The sequence below is a fragment of the Cherax quadricarinatus genome, unplaced genomic scaffold (assembly GCF_038502225.1).
Source record: "Cherax quadricarinatus isolate ZL_2023a unplaced genomic scaffold, ASM3850222v1 Contig979, whole genome shotgun sequence".
Classification (NCBI taxonomy): domain Eukaryota; kingdom Metazoa; phylum Arthropoda; class Malacostraca; order Decapoda; family Parastacidae; genus Cherax; species Cherax quadricarinatus.
The window spans coordinates 112,554-116,430 of NW_027196005.1; the positions used below are offsets into that span (position 1 = coordinate 112,554).

The 3,877-nt window shown below is 42.9% G+C and overlaps 2 non-coding genes across 2 annotated transcripts; both read left to right on the top strand.

The window, feature by feature from the left end:
* The first annotated feature begins 2,727 nt into the window (after positions 1-2,727).
* On the top strand, positions 2,728-2,799 carry TRNAA-UGC (transfer RNA alanine (anticodon UGC)). Its single transcript has one exon. It is a non-coding gene; the product is annotated as a tRNA-Ala (tRNA).
* A 5-nt stretch (positions 2,800-2,804) lies between these two features.
* TRNAA-AGC (transfer RNA alanine (anticodon AGC)) lies at positions 2,805-2,877 on the top strand. The gene has a single exon. It is a non-coding gene; the product is annotated as a tRNA-Ala (tRNA).
* Positions 2,878-3,877: the final 1,000 nt, after the last annotated feature.

The following is a 3,877-nucleotide window of genomic DNA, read 5'->3' on the forward strand; positions in this document are numbered from 1 at the left end:
ACGATCAAGTCTATCACGCTCCTTTTTGTCTTCTCTCTCTCTTTCTAACTGTCTTTCTTGGATTTCTCTCTCAATTCTCTCTCTCTCCTTTTTCTCTTCTCTTTCCCTTTTTAACTGTCTTTCTTCTCTCTCAATTCTCTCTCAAGTCTTTCCTGGATCTTAGCACTAATGAAAGATTCTAAATTTTTCCCTGTTATTCATAACTTACTTCCAGTGTTCATCCAAAACTGGTATTCCTCCATATTTGCAAGAATAACTTAAACTACCAGGGGAAAATGAAACGGGTATTAACCAAAACGAAGGGTTCAATTCCTGCTCCGCTCAAACTGTAAATAAACCAGAGGGCTCGATCCATGCTTCAATTATACAAGATTTATTAATTAAAACGAAGGATTCTATGCTGGCTCCGAGCAAACAGTAAGTAGAATGGGGTCACTTGACCATCCAATCTTCTCACCAACAAATCAAGAGTGTCCTATGACAGTTCTCTTGATATAATAAAGAGCTCATTGAAACAAATTGTCACTGGAAAATCTCAGGTACCTAGAGTCTAATCCTCCAAAGTGTTTTAAGCTCACACAAAAATAGATGGCAGAATTAACTAGTATTCCTGCCTTGACTTGACTTACAATAAATTGAGACTATAACAATCACCAAATCTTTTAAATACCAGTACTGTAGTCCTACCATAGAGAATGATTACTCATGGCTGGTGGTAACCGTCTGTGGTATGCGGCGTTGAAGTTCCAATGGTAGATTCGAGATAGAGTAGAATCTTGATTCAGTAGAGTTGATCCTGGCAAGGTCGCCACTTGTGAAGGCTTACTCAGCCCTGTAACAACTTCAGACAGTATTACCAAGGCTGGCTCCTCCTCAGGAAAATTAATGAATAGAAAAAGAAATAATAACAGACAAACATAAACACTTTATTATATGGAAAATATAAAATGTAAAACACTTAAATATGAAATATTAATCCTACATTAAAGAAAATGAAAAACGAAAAATATAAATGATAACTGAATTCAACGCTAATATAAAACTTGGGTGTCTGGTGTTAATAATAATAATAATAATATCTTTATTTACTACAAGTACATGTACATGGTATACAGACCTAGCTGACAACAATGACATACTACTGCATAGAAACCCCCTTGTTGTGCTCGGCATTTCGAGCAAATTAGGTCAGTGTCCCAGGATGCGGCCCACACCAGTCGACTAACACCTAGGTATCCATTTTACTGATGGGGAACATAGACAACAGGTGGAAAGAAACACGCCCAATGTTTCTACTCTGGCTGGGAATCGAACCCAGGCCCTCGCCGTGTGAAGCGAGAGTGTTAGCCACCAGGCCACCAGACACTGCTTGTTGTTGAAATCGTAGCCGTTGCCGATGATGGGGGGGGGGGTGTCGCAGGTGTTGATGAGAACCCACCGGTTCGTTCTTCACAGTATAGCCGTGAGTACTCTATACCGATAACAAAAAAGCAGGTTCTTTACCACTGCAATGATGAGGGGTTACGTCCTGCAATTTCATACAGGTGCACAGGTTATTAAATCCAAAAAGGGGATGTCTCAGGACGTTAGTCCATTTCCATCAATTCTACTCGTTGATTGGCAGGTGACCCTCTCTGTCATTCAAGCTGGAAAGATAGACAGGTTACCCACTGCTTAAGAAATCACTCTCTATGATAAGTACAATACCTAAAAGATGTGATTATTACAACAGTCAACTTAGAGCAAGACTGAAAGGACTAAGTTTATTATTGGTCAAAAGTGAAGCTTTCAACCAATAAATCCACTAGAATACAAGGCAGGCATGTTCTTACAGTAGTGCTGGGAGCTGTGAGTCTAGTGATTACTATTTGGACCGGAGCCCCACACGTCACCTTTCGGGGAAGGGGAGGAAAGAAGGAGTGGAAGGGATAGTGGGAGCTTGACTGACCCTACCTTAACAAGTAGCCGGCAATGAAACTATTGTTACTATATACTCCCTCGCTACTCCTATCTATTGAACTTTTCCCTCACACAATACTCTTCAACAGCCTTCTGCCAGCAATAAGTGGACTTACGAATAGATCCCTGATTGTCTTCAAGAGGGAGATGGACAGATGCCTAAAGTCAATCCAGGATCAGCCGGGCTGTGGTTCGTAAGTTGGAGTAAGTGCGACCAGTAGTAACAACCTTGTTGATCGTGCCCTGATCCACAGGAGGCCTAGTCATGAACCGGTCCGCGGGGGCGCTGGTCCCCGGAATACTGAATACCCTCCAGGTAGACTCCAGGTACTGGAATAAGTCACTTTGACTTTTTTTTTTTAATTATCCTAGCTAATTTACACATGTTACTACATGTGATAATTATACTCCTATGAACCTGTACCTAAAAAACTTAGTAAACATAGACTGACCACCACGAGCAGAAGCAGAACTAGGACACGTGAAAACTGAATGCAAAGTTAGTAAGTTAATTTAGGCATAAATACTCATTAGTAAAATTATCATACTAGTGGAAATGACTTCGGATAATCCGAAAAAGTCAATTGGTGTTAGTGAAGCGTAAGACTATAGTTCAACAACCTCAAAGAGGTAGAGATCGTGGATCACATTATAAGTCAACAAGCAGTCAGCACACAAGAAGTTGATGCGAATCCCAGAATTAAGGCACAAAATGTGAAAGCTCAACAAAATAACTACAAATAGACAATCGCACTCTGTTATTGCTAAGGGAGTGTAGCTCAGTGGTAGAGCGTTCGCTTTGCATGTGAAAGGTCCCGGGTTCGATCCCCGGCACCTCCAATCATGGGGATGTAGCTCAGATGGTAGAGCGCTCGCTTAGCATGCGAGAGGTACGGGGATCGATACCCCGCATCTCCAGATTTTATAAAAACATTGATAAATTAGACACATGTGCAACTCTTGGGTATCTTTATTGAGGAAACGTTTCGCCACACAGTGGCTTCATCAGTCCATACGTAGGAAAAACTTGAAGAACAGGAGGAGAATGAGGTAATCAGTCCCTCAACCTAGAGTTTACCTGGAGAGAGTTCCGGGGGTCAACGCCCCCGCGGCCCGGTCTGTGACCAGGCCTCCTGGTGGATCAGAGCCTGATCAACCAGGCTGTTACTGCTGGCTGCACGCAAACCAACGTACGAGCCACAGCCCGGCTGGTCAGGAACCGACTTTAGGTGCTTGTCCAGTGCCAGCTTGAAGACTGCCAGGGGTCTGTTGGTAATCCCCCTTATGTGTGCTGGGAGGCAGTTGAACAGTCTCGGGCCCCTGACACTTATTGTATGGTCTCTTAACGTGCTAGTGACACCCCTGCTTTTCATTGGGGGGATGGTGCATCGTCTGCCAAGTCTTTTGCTTTCGTAGTGAGTGATTTTCGTGTGCAAGTTCGGTACTAGTCCCTCTAGGATTTTCCAGGTGTATATAATCATGTATCTCTCCCGCCTGCGTTCCAGGGAATACAGGTTTAGGAACCTCAAGCGCTCCCAGTAATTGAGGTGTTTTATCTCCGTTATGCGCGCTGTGAAGGTTCTCTGTACATTTTCTAGGTCAGCAATTTCACCTGCCTTGAAAGGTGGTTAGTGTGCAGCAATATTCCAGCCTAGATAGAACAAGCGAACTGAAGAGTGTCATCATGGGCTTGGCCTCCCTAGTTTTGAAGGTTCTCATTATCCATCCTGTCATTTTTCTAGCAGATGCGATTGATACAATGTTATGGTCATTAAGGTGAGATCCTCCGACATGATCACTCCCAGGTCTTTGAAGTTGGTTTTTCGCTCTATTTTGTGGAAGGAATTTGTTTTGTACGCTGATGAAGTTTTAATTTCCTCATGTTTACCATATACACTGTCATGCAGATTCGGGTGTC